Source organism: Carassius auratus, chromosome 32 (genome assembly GCF_003368295.1).
Source record: "Carassius auratus strain Wakin chromosome 32, ASM336829v1, whole genome shotgun sequence".
Lineage (NCBI taxonomy): Eukaryota > Metazoa > Chordata > Actinopteri > Cypriniformes > Cyprinidae > Carassius > Carassius auratus.
In genome coordinates, this window is record NC_039274.1 from 3,085,341 (window position 1) to 3,097,855 (window position 12,515).

Below are 12,515 nucleotides of genomic sequence, written 5' to 3' on the forward strand. Positions count from 1 at the left end.
CTTTGATTTTATCCACCATTTAATTGCCGTTTTTAGGTCTTACTCCTGGGGTCAATTTTTCAGCATCCCTCTTAACTTCAAGTTGTATTCCGTATCAGTTGTTATGTCCAGTGGCGTAATCAATTTTGTGTTATCTGTATTGTGGTATGGTTCTTTTGTTGTTTCCTATTGTGGTATGGTTCTTTTGTTGTTTATTGTTGACTAACTCTCTGTTGTTTGATTGTTACCCTATTGGAAGCTGTAGGGAGGTGGGTGCCTTTCCTTTTGTCCTGTACAGGTTTTTCTCCTGGTTTGAGGATTAGATAGGAAATGGGTGTATAATTTTGTTGTTGATTTTCCTTTCATTTGACAGGTTTAGAAATAATCTAACCCCCAGAATAGAAATACTTTTGTTTGTTATTTTGGCAGTTTTATCTTCCCTCTTAATTTTATATATTTTTGTTTGATAATTATGTATACTCCCAGCACTCCCTGAGCTGTTAATAAAACCTTTTTACAGGGATCATGTTGTTGTTTTTGCTACAGTATGTATATGTGGCAGGGGCTCGGGCAAATGCTCTCTGTAAATCCTTAATATTGTTACGTTACCTTTAAACCCCTAGACCCGTAAGATGTAACACAGTCTATTTCACATTATTATTGCTATACTTAGATCCACACTTTTCACTAAACAACTAGAGAGTCACGGCGAGACTACTGGAACATGTTGAGTCATCAGCCATGCCTCAAATGCTAAAAAGAAATGTAACGTAAAACAATAGGGGATGGGGATATCTTTCTTAACCATTATGAATGGTTAGAATATTTAATGGGGATGGGGATTTCATATCTATAAGAATGATGGTAACTCACTAGTGATGACTCAAATGTTACTAGAGCCTTCTAAAGGAATTACTAGTTATTTGCAAAACTATTCTAAAGTAAAGAACCTGGTATTGACTTAAGTGTTACCAAATCCATTAGCAGGAACTGAAAAAAACTCAAAAGCTTAGAGACTTAAGTCATTCCAAGTGCTTTTCATTCATTTTGCATTATTTGCATGGATTATGAAATGGTATGTATAGTTTATTCGTAGTTCTCAGAGAAAACTACGTCTGCAGTTACTGATAAGCTTACAGCGAATTAACACATAAACTGCTATTTCTGACTAGTATGTTAATTGGAGTTTGTTATAATTAATAGTAGCTACTTGAATGTAAATATTGTTTTACTCATTTGTTCCTGTGCAATTATTCATAAATGTTGGAACAGCTCTGAAGTGTTAATTATACTAAAACAAAGTAAATCATTACTGAATACTAACATGTTTTCTCAAAAATAATTTGTGAAAATCCAATTATTATTATTTTTTGTTATAATTTTTTACATAATTGTTATTTCAGGTATGTTGCCAATTGTAACATAACACTTCAAATATATTTCACAAAGATCTTAATAGAGTTAAGTCACAATGAAAGATTAGAGAATGATGTCATCTACACATAAGGCAGGAGAATGAGCACACTTTAAAATGTAATTTTAAATATCTTTGTTTTCATCTTTGTGATTTTGATCTGTGTCTTTGACCTTGTTCTAAGCCGACTTGCTGCGCCTCAGTTTACAGTGTGCATCTTTGTTTTGTTGCATCATGGAAAAAAAGGAATGGAGTCATAAGGGCATTATTTGCATGAAAAAAGTGACCATTCACCACTGGTTTTATGTATTCTAGAATACAAAATGTACTTGAATATATAACAACAACGCAAGGTTCTTCACCCATGTTCAAACTCACGGTATCAGCTTTTTTAAATCTATGTATATCGGATTGATGATATCTGTGTTTTAAAAGTTTGATGGTATTACGCTTTTTCTATTTACATTAATTGCCACGACAGCCCCCCTCCCCAAGTTAGCTATGGTTGAGTGCCTTACTCTTAGTCCTAATGGTGATAAGGAGAGTGCTATCAGTAACTCTCCTTTCATTAGATCACAAAATAGTTGAATGGGGTGAACAGTATATTGCACTGATTAAACTGAAGTCTGATCTAATGGACCGTGTCATTACAAAAGACTGCACTTACAATTTAACATAAGGTGTTCAATGCAAAAAATACCGTTTTTTGGTAGAGTTGAGGAGCACTAAAAATAAGCTTCCTATTGTCAGTCTGTCAAGTTTATGATACCACATCCCTCTAAAAATAAATGTATCGAAACAATATGAATACTATTGTAATATGCTAATCATAGAATTTTGAACAAATTAGATGCTGCATTTTTTATTTTATTTTTAACTGGACTGGTTTACAGCAGATATGTTTGGGGTTTTTGCTGGTAATTTGGTCTAAATGATTGATCGGTTGATCTAACAGGAATGACATTGACTTGGTATGATAGACTTTATCAGACCTGGTTAATGTCAGCTCTGATTGTCCAATTGATCGATCATCAAGACAAGCGAATTATCATAAATGAGCGATGTGCTCAAAGTCACACCGGTTGCCATCATAAACCATATTTCCTGAAGGGGTGACACAAATGAGCTTTAGCACTGCTATACAATTAAGCTATTAAAGCATATTAGGAAATATCCAGGCACTAACTTGTATGACATACTATCTCATAATAGCATGATGATTAATGAGTTCCACTTTGTATTATTTATAGAAGATCATGAGTCAGTGCATTCACATTTGCTATTGGATTTTCCATGTGATCAGAAGTTGAACTTTGATCATATACATTAGTAATTTAAGAAAAAAAAAAAAAAAAAAAAAAACTTTAGGATGCAGCATAATCAAATACATCCCCTTTCTTTGTTACTTTCAATCGCTTCGTCATTTCATAATATCTCATATTTTATCACAGCTTAATTATTTATTTTGTATTCTATATTATTTTAGCTGGTTGTGAAAGAAACATTTTTGTTCATGTGCGCATTTCAGAAATAAATCATTGTGATTATCAGTCAATATGGATCTACTTTGCACGATCTTTGCAAATATTTAGTCCCAACCACTACTGGTCAGAAAAGAGCTGTAGTTTTGTTTGTTTCCTTGTTGTTTCCCAGCACTTTACAGAGAATTATTTAAAGAATTAAAACATAAAAAAAAAAAATGCAAAAGGAAATTAAACTATATATACTAAATCAGCAAATAAAAAAGACTATCTGATTAATAGATTAAGTAATATATGAATTGCTCTTAATTAAATATGTAATCATGTATTAATTCCTTAATAGCATATTAACATTAACTTATTGTGTTAATTACCACAATGAGTCAACGCTATGCATTTCAGCTTCCTGTTGTCTGGTATAATTAATCATTAGCTAATGATTTGCAAAGATGTCATTATGTTATGACTTTACTTGTAGAGGCACATGCCATTAATTCACTGTTAAGTAATTTGGTCAACATTTTGGTTTTGACATCCACACTATTTCAATTTCCAGCCATCTATAACCAGAAATCCACTGTACAAGATAAACTGGTATCCAGTGCCTTGTTTATGGCAAAGGGAATATATCTGGTTGAAGCTTGAGTTCTGGAATTCAAAGGCAGTACACTGAGAAGATGCGGCCAGGCACTGGTATTTCCTAACACCTTGTCTACATCGGACACAATCAAAGACAATAAAACACATTATAATCAGTGATATTGTCTACACTGAATTTTGGCACAACTCTTCGGCTCAATAAATCCCTGACAGCAAACTGATGCTCGTTTCTATTTCTGATTCTCTCCAAGTGCTTGCATTATTTCCAATATGAAGGACGAATGGATTTGGAATAATGGATTTGGTCTATCATGTCCAGTAGTTCAGATTCTGTTTCCCTAATATTCGCATGCAGCTCAACTTACCCATCATTAAAAGATATTTTCTGACATTTCATTCAGTGTGCAATTGTCCAAACAGTCCCACAGACCTCAAACTTTGGTGGGTATAGCAAAACCTATAACCATAATGATATATTGCTTAATAAGAGTTAATTGTCCCTCAACAAGAAAAGTCATAAAATAATGATATGTTGGCAAATCATTAACTATTGATTAATTAAAGCAGACAACTGGACATTGAAATGCAATTTCGGTATAATTAACACATTAATTTACATAATTAGTTATGTTAGTAAGGAACTTATGCATGATGACACTTTTAATTAATAGCAATTCACATAATACTTTAATAATCAGATCTTTATCTTTATAATTATTTATTATTTGCTTATGCAGTCATCATTAATGAATGATTTAGTTCTTAAATCGTGCATTAACTCATTATCATCACTCATTATCTGTGCATTAGTTAAGAATGAATGAATGCTTATGCATCAGTATTGTAAAGTGTTACCGTTTTCATTAAGGCACTGTGTAAAATGAACTATAATGCTTCCCTGCATTTAAAATGTAGAGATGTAGTGTTATCCTGCTGATGGTTTTTGGCATAGAACAGAAATATCGAGAGGGCAACGCATGCCAGTAGGCGGCAATCCCACATCAATTTGTGCCAAAAAGGAGAAACATCAAGTAGAAATACACACATATTAATAAAGCCCAGTTTAATCAAAGATTTCACGCTGCTCTTTTTGGCTTTTAAACGAAATGAGTTACTACAGACTGCGCGCGCACACACAATGATGCGCATCATTCAGTAAACAGATGCATTTCAAACGAGCAGTGATAGGTTTAATATATCATCAGTCAATCGCTGTAGCCACATTTTCACAGACGGTGCCTTTTTCCGTGTGCTTGCACTTTATATTTACATTTTCTGACGAAACATAGAGCTGGCCGGGGCAACAGCGATTTGTAAGCAATACGAAAGGAGCAGAAAACTGCAGCGCCAAACAAACGTCGCTTTTAATGAGCCCAGACGAGCTGAGCTTCACGAAGGGAAGGAATGAAGTTTAGTACGCTGATATAAACTACAGAATTAACAAGAAGATCCCTTAGCAACAGGAATTAAAACGTTATTGCTGGATGCGGCTGAGACTCAAGTATTCAGTCGAGCCGATGGTTCAACTTTGAGGAGGCTCTGCAGTGGACATCGCTCGCGGGAAACGATGAAGGCGAGAGGAAGCAGTGCAGACTCGAGGAGGCTGTGAGGTGATGCTGTGACACATTCAACAGCATTCAGCGGAGTCAGCACGTTGTGTGACATCTATGGACTGCGGTGGTGGATGTGAGCGATCTGAGGAGCATGGGGCCAGTATTCGTTGAAGAACGGCGGTGCATGGCAATGGTTTTAAAGAGCACACCTCGATCAGAGAAACCTACCAAGTACTAACTCTACTGGATTTAACCCAAAGAGAGGCTGTTGAAAACCCATGTGGTTTAGACATTTCCGTCCCGGATGTGGATACTAGGCTTGTTTTATGTGTCCAGCACAACATATCACCGGTGGTAGATTGATCCCCTATTTCGTTACAGATTTTTTAGAAGATTTGTTCTCTTTCAGCACCCCTCCCCCCTTTTTTTGCACCTGCTTTGCGTTGTCAAAGCTTACCGAGCGCTTTAGAGCGCGCTGCTCTTACTTGCATCTCCGAACATCGTGCATGGATTCTACATCAACTGGAGGTTTTGTGAGGGCTGCAGTGATGCTCCCATTTACTGGTATCGCCTCACAGCTCGCACTTCCTGACAGAAATGGGTAAGGAACCATAGCATAATCTAACCAGTCTGTGCAGATCTATTTTAAAGCTAACATGTATTCTTATTAAGTTGACGTTGAATGGATGCATCTTTTGATTTCTATCTATCTATCTATCTATCTATCTATCTATCTATCTATCTATCTATCTATCTATCTATCTATCTATCTATGCTGCAGGGGGTTATGATTTGCATTATTTCTCTGACTGTGATGTGGTATATTTGGGAATATTTTTTTTTAGCCCTCTCTGTTGCTCTACTTACCATTACTTTTGCTAGAATATGGCGTTGGGTCATTCATATTCTGTTCACATGTGCATTGCTATGCTCTAAAGAGACAAGGGGAAAGAGGCGGTGTGTCCATGATGGTCGACACAACTGTTTCTCGTTGCTTCTAATAGACCCCAGTGACTTTTTTTTAGGCTTGCTGAATAGGCTACCAAATAAGCAAATGTTATTAGTTAACAAACTGCATCATAACCATTTTATAATTAATTTCTCAGTGGGGGAAAAAAATCAGGAAGCCTGGCAGCTCACACTGGTTCTAATCTGCATTTAACATTCAACCCTCACAAGGCTTCAGAACTTCACTAAGGAAGAGAGGCGCTGTAATGGACACCATAAACAAGTTTTATTCATTGGAAAAGCTTCTGTGCCATGTATTGTTTTTTTTTTTTAAAGAGCTTACGTAATTTATGATGGATGATTCATGGGATCGTGGGTTGTTGCTTTAACAGTGGTGTTGAGGTTTGAGGAGCTGTCTCTTTTGGGAAGGTGCTGAAAACTATTACTGTTTATGGTAGGAAAGAACATGATGAGAATGTAAAAAAAAAATGGGTTGCAATAATTATCATTTTATTGTGTTATGTACTTATCTATGCAAGCAAGAGTTTTTGTTAATTGTGTTGTATAAAAAGTTAAATCAAATAAGACTTAAAAGCGTCAATTCATGCTTTTCATTTTTATGGATGTCCTTGATGCATACTTTCCTTCAAACATTCTTAAGCTCCTAAGATGAAAGAGTTACAGGGCAGCAACAATATTTGACAAGTTAATTCTTGCAGATATAATAAAGATTCTCTCTGTGTTAGATTAATATAATAAATGGGCTTTAACTTTCCCTTTCACTGCAAATAATCCATGACAGATGTTCTGAGCATTTTCAGTCCACTGTGGGCTATAATCATCTTAGCCAGCTTAAATAAAAGCATCAAATAGCTCAATTACAGTATTTTAGGGAAAATGAATTCTCTCAAATTAAATGTGTGATTCAAATTACATATCCATTGGGGTCACAATTAAAAAAGAAAAGAAAATAATAATAAAAAATATATTTGCATTTTACAAGAATCAGTTGCTACTGTTTCCAGTAAAGTATCTCCTGACAATCACAGCTTTCTGTTGAGGAAACATTCTTTCTCTCTTTTCTAAGATTGTGACCTGAAATGAATTCTTAGGCTGGACATTCCTTATCCCTAATCTCTTTTTTAATTGATAATATGTCACAAGCAGTTTAAAGAAACAAGGTCCAATGTGTAATGCAGACACTGGCGTGCTGTCATGAAGATGAGTGTTAATGTATTGAATGTGTCTGCTGAGCCAAAAAAATGCCAGATATCATTCAGTTCCCCTAAGGCAAGGAGGAGCCTGTAAACGAGAGCATTTAGCCAATTTCACACACATTAACCTCTGTTATCTCTGCCATTTAGAGAAAAATGAAGCAGTTGAAATGCCTCTGCCCACCCTGATGCTTCATAAAGACCATCTCTAATGTGGGTCAGGCTGTGCAAAATGAAAAAAAAAGGTTTAATGACATTGACTGAAGAGATTGTATAGACTAGCTTCTTCTAAAGATGCACTATAAAAACTATAAGGATTGTGCTGTGGCAAATTTGTAAATGTCTTTTTTTTCTCTCAGTACTGGAGTGTTAATGCAGTGATGGCCGAATGAATGACCACATCGCTGGTGTACTGTTCTCGGGTCAGAGGAAGTGCTGTTAGACAAGATATAATCCAGCCAGCAGTGAGCCGCGCTTCTGCCAAACACACAACTACACTGGCTTTCTCTTTAAAACTGGTGTTTTATTAATCATGCAGTGTCCCTATTACTCTGTCCCAGCAGAATTTAAAGTAACAATAGTACTATGATGAATAGTACTATGAATTTTAAGTGGGATAAATGTCTGGCTTCGGCTTTAGCTTAAATGTTTGACCTTTGGACCATTACTGTAGAATTGATAGCACTTGTTACAGTAGATGCATTCATGTTTATGTCTGCCACGGTGAAATGGCAACAATAAACATTAAATTCCATTTGTGGTTATTGATCAGATTTATATTTTGTGTTTGAAGACAATATCATCTACACTACAAATACCATATTAGCAATATATATATTTTTTTTGTTTAAGTTGTGAAATTGACTAGCTATTTAACTTCAATTAAAATCCTGCACTATAGATTTTTTTCAGTAGTCAATCAGCTTAATAAAAAAAAGGATTAAATAATAATTTTGCTAAAAAATACTGGAAGCAAGACACACATACAAGGAACCTATATCTGATCTAGTACCCAGGATGAAGAAACCCTCTGGTTTTTATGTGTTTGATTCAGGCTTTATGTTCATGTTTAATAAGGTCTCCAGTGGCAAATTCTTGCGGATGATAATTCTGGAATCACCAAAGGCTGTTGCTGGGTCATGTGGCCTTCTGTGAATGCCTGTTCACATTACTCTAATGTGAATTTGTACTGGAGCAGAGATATCTTGGTTTATTACCTGCAGTATGTTGGTTGTCGCAGTAGATCTCCTTTAACAATTTAGACTGCACTGAGGTGAATGTGCCTACTTGTACAATGAGGAACTACTCATTTCATACTTGCCTGCCGAGTAATATTGGGGTGATGGGTACAGATCCCATTTGTAGCCATAGCAAAATTCATCAAGCATATATGTAATGTAATGAGCAACCCTGCATAGTGACACAAGCTAACAATTAGATCCATCCAAAATGACTTATTTTATAGAGTCATGAAGCTGTGAGAACTGATATATGAGTGCACATTTGATGTTTTTTGACAAAACACATTTTAGATCCTTCATCTTCTTTTTTATTATGTGCAATGAATTAGTTGTTGATGTAGACATCAGTCTGTGGTTTATAATTAGTCTGCCTGTGGTCATTGCAAGGAGCAGATCTTCTAATGTGAATTACGTAAGAAAAAAGATGTAGGTCTTGGGGAACAGGATGCAGCCCAAATGGCAGATAAATGATGGAGCGAACATGCTGCACTGGTTTTAGTTCTGCAGCAGATGTCTAATGCCATACGCGGATGCAAAAACCCTTTCTGACAGAGTGGCGCACTGGAGAGGAGCCAGGCACAGATGCATAGGAACAGAGGGGTTAAAGATTGTGCGTTTTGAATCTATGGAGCTATTTTTTTGAGCAGCTTATTAAGCAAACCTCTCATTTCAGTGAAAATGAAAATAGACTCCCATGCTCTCAGGCCTTGGTAACTGTAATAAATGTCTGTGCACTAAGGCTTTGCGGTTCAGTCAGAGATTGTGCTGTCACACAATAGTGACAGCCTCTGTGTTGATTGTTAATTCAGAAATCCTTTGTCAACACTATATCCTACAGACGAGCCAAATGGCATAAATTGTACTGTTCGGTGAGATTAGTCAGTGGAGACTGAGAGGGAGGTGTTCTCAGCTCAGCTCAGCTAAGCTTATAAATATCACTTTGCCTTGATTGCACTGTATGTTTGTCATCACCGCCGTGGAAGGCACAGTACAAATCTGGGTTGCTCATTATATTGGAACCCCTTTTCAAAACAGCCACAGTCCCCTCCCCTAGAGGATATCTTCTCCCACTCTCAGCATATTTCAGATATGAAGGCAGTTGGTTTTTTCAAGCCTCTCAGATCAGTTGGCCTGGATTCACAAACAGAAGTGTGTCAAAGAGATCTGTGTCTTTGAGGCTGATAAATCACAGACTTCCTAGAATACATACTGTTGTGACAGTGTCCTGGATCGAGGCTTGTTCCACAATAAAGACATTTGCCAAACAACAGAATCTCCTAATATGATGGCAGAGGTGGATATAGATCGAAACAGCTTGGCATCTCGGCAGACACATACTGCTATCCATGAGACAGCGTCTAAACAGAGTGTTTGAATAGTGAATGTTGTAAGATGGAAATACATTCACTCTGTCTTCATGCTTTTGGTTTAGGTAATCAAATTGCCATTTAATCAAAAAGCATCTATTATCTGTTTGTCTGTCTGTCATTCTATGATACTATTGTCCTATCATTTTATTTGTTCCTTAAGGCCTATAAAACTAATATTTTTAAGGCTTTTAAAACTTGTTTCAAATGTTTTTTTTACAAACTTTTCTAATAATAATAAAAATAGTCATAAATTGTTTGACATTCCTTTGAAACTTTAAATCTATTTCCTCTTTTAAATTCATTGAAATTTAATAGGCTCAGATCACTGAACAATGAGCAAGTTTTGGCATATATGTGCAAAAGAGCAGAGTATAAATTAGCAATTTGCACAATAACTAGATAAACTGTAAAAATAAATCCGTAAAATATACAGTAAGAAAAAGGGCAGCTATGGTTGCCAGAATTATACCGTAATAAATACGGTAACACTGTTTTAGGTTTAACAGATTTACCTTAAATTTACAGTTTAATACCATAATTTAACTGATGTAATGTTAATATACCAAATTATTGAAGTACTGAAATCTGTTTTGTACCTTTGTAATACACAGGTAATCATCAAAAGCAGGTGGTGATGAGAAAGTCACATGATGAAACAAAGCCCATCACAAGTAGCTTTTTTTTAAATAACAAGATACATGGAAGGTGCACAAAGCCATTCTCACAAGCACTAAACACCATCATGGTGAGACTCATTAAACTGAAATATGCAATAAACATTAATTGAACAACATTATATGTAACATAGAACCATAATAAACATAACAGATAAGAAACAAATAAGAAGAAACATAGTTATTTCAAGGAAAAAACATTCAATTAAAAACAAAATCGAAATGCAAAACAGTGCAATGCTTTTACAAGATTCCTTTTACAGGAAATTACCATTAACCATTTAACAGGTTTGTACTGTGGCATTTTCACAGTTTTTTACTGTTAAAATCATAGTAATTTTTTACAGTAAAGCTTTATCAAAATTGATGAGTTGATTCTCAGACGTAATCGTCACAACTTTGAAATATTATTTAATTGTCTAAGTCATCACATGCAGAATGATTCAGTCCTTTATCTAAATTTGTCAGTCATACATGCGTATTCCATAAATATCTAGGACACTGAATACAGTATGTTCTGTTTACATGTAAAACGTTTCTGCAAACAATAAATGTGCTAACAAACAAATGAGCATATTATATTTCAGAATACTACATTATTGACTTCACCCTCTAAACTTTTACCTTCTGTTGAAATCTCAGTATGATACACAATAGCGTCCAGCTAGACAAAATGGACAGTCAGTGTAAATCTAGTCACATTTTAAAGGCAGATCTGTTTCATAGTTGTTCTTAAAAATATTCTTAAAATGGTTAGAAAATTCTTGCATCAAAATTGATTCTATCCTAAGCCACTTCATTTGGTTTCTGTTGGAGATGTTACCACACTATCCTAATATTCCAGTTGTTTTATGAAATTGGAAAATAAAATGAACTGAGGTAATGTGCCTGCCTCTCAGAAAGCCACTCAGGGTCTTGAAACACATTGGATTTATGTGTGCCTGCATGCTCGCAGCTGAGTGCTTTAATTGGCCAGGCTTCATGCCGAGTCAATACTAATGACGGAGGAGACTATATGGCCACAGTCAGATTATAGCTTGGAGGCCCTCAGCTGCTCCTATTGTCATCTCAAGCAGGGAAAGTAATGGTTAGCACTGTTTGCCTCCCCGTTCTCTTATGCATTGTCTGTGTTGTGCAGTCATTAAGGTTAATGACTAGGTGGAAATATTTGTTTTGAACAATGAAAAACATAGCTCACAGGAACATGTAAGTGTGCTGAATGAGATCTGGGCCAGTGTGCTGCTTTCACACCATGGTTCTCCACCAGAAGTAAGATGCTGGGCTGCTGTAGCATGTTCACGTTCTCTGCCGCTCGAATGCACATGCAGCAGAAGCTCACATTGTATTTCATGTTTTTTGTATGTGACAGCACCTTGTCGGTGTGATAGATACCTCGGCAGAGGCGGCACTTCAGCCACATCTCATTGCCGCAAATGGATGCCGAGTGTCCAGCTGGATAATCCCTCTGCTGACAGGAGTGCTAACAAATGAGGGCGTTCCATACGTTGCTAAATTAATCAAGCAGATTGCCATCACCAACCACCCATCTCATTTGAAGTCTTAAACACAGGCCTCGCCTCATCCACCACGAGTTAATATAAGAAGCGTCAGCCACTGTATGTCCTACTTTTCAGAGAGCGACGGTGGTAGGTGTGATAATGACCATGACTAGTGTCTCGCTAACGTGGCCTTCATCCCTATTGAGCATGGTGGTTGATGAGTAAAACAGTCTCCTTTGTATTAATCGACCATGGGGGACCACTTAACTGAGTGAAACTGACCGCTTCCACCCACTAAGGCATGTCAGTGCATTAGAGAAGCAAAGGATCTTTGAGTGGATTGGCTGTATAATGCAATCTGTAGCGCCTTTATTTGTGCCCAAAAAGGAGGGACAGGCCACTGTCTTTTTCCTCACTTTTCTTGGCTGCTCTATTTTTTTGCCTTTCAATATAGGCAAGTTTAATTTGAGCTGATGCACAAAGCAAAACACCATGGCAACGCTGAACCTGCCACATCTGTAGTATCTGTACAGTGACCCACA

The 12,515-nt window shown here is 36.4% G+C and overlaps 1 protein-coding gene across 1 annotated transcript in view; it reads left to right on the forward strand.

Moving 5' to 3' along the window:
• The first annotated feature begins 4,644 nt into the window (after positions 1–4,644).
• The window catches only part of LOC113051332 (leucine-rich repeat-containing protein 4C-like), a 41,876-nt gene continuing 34,005 nt past the window's right edge, over positions 4,645–12,515 (forward strand). Inside the window, exon 1 of the mRNA XM_026214974.1 lies at positions 4,645–5,628. The gene's annotated coding sequence lies outside the window, so the exon portion shown is untranslated. The remainder of the gene's footprint in view (positions 5,629–12,515) is intronic.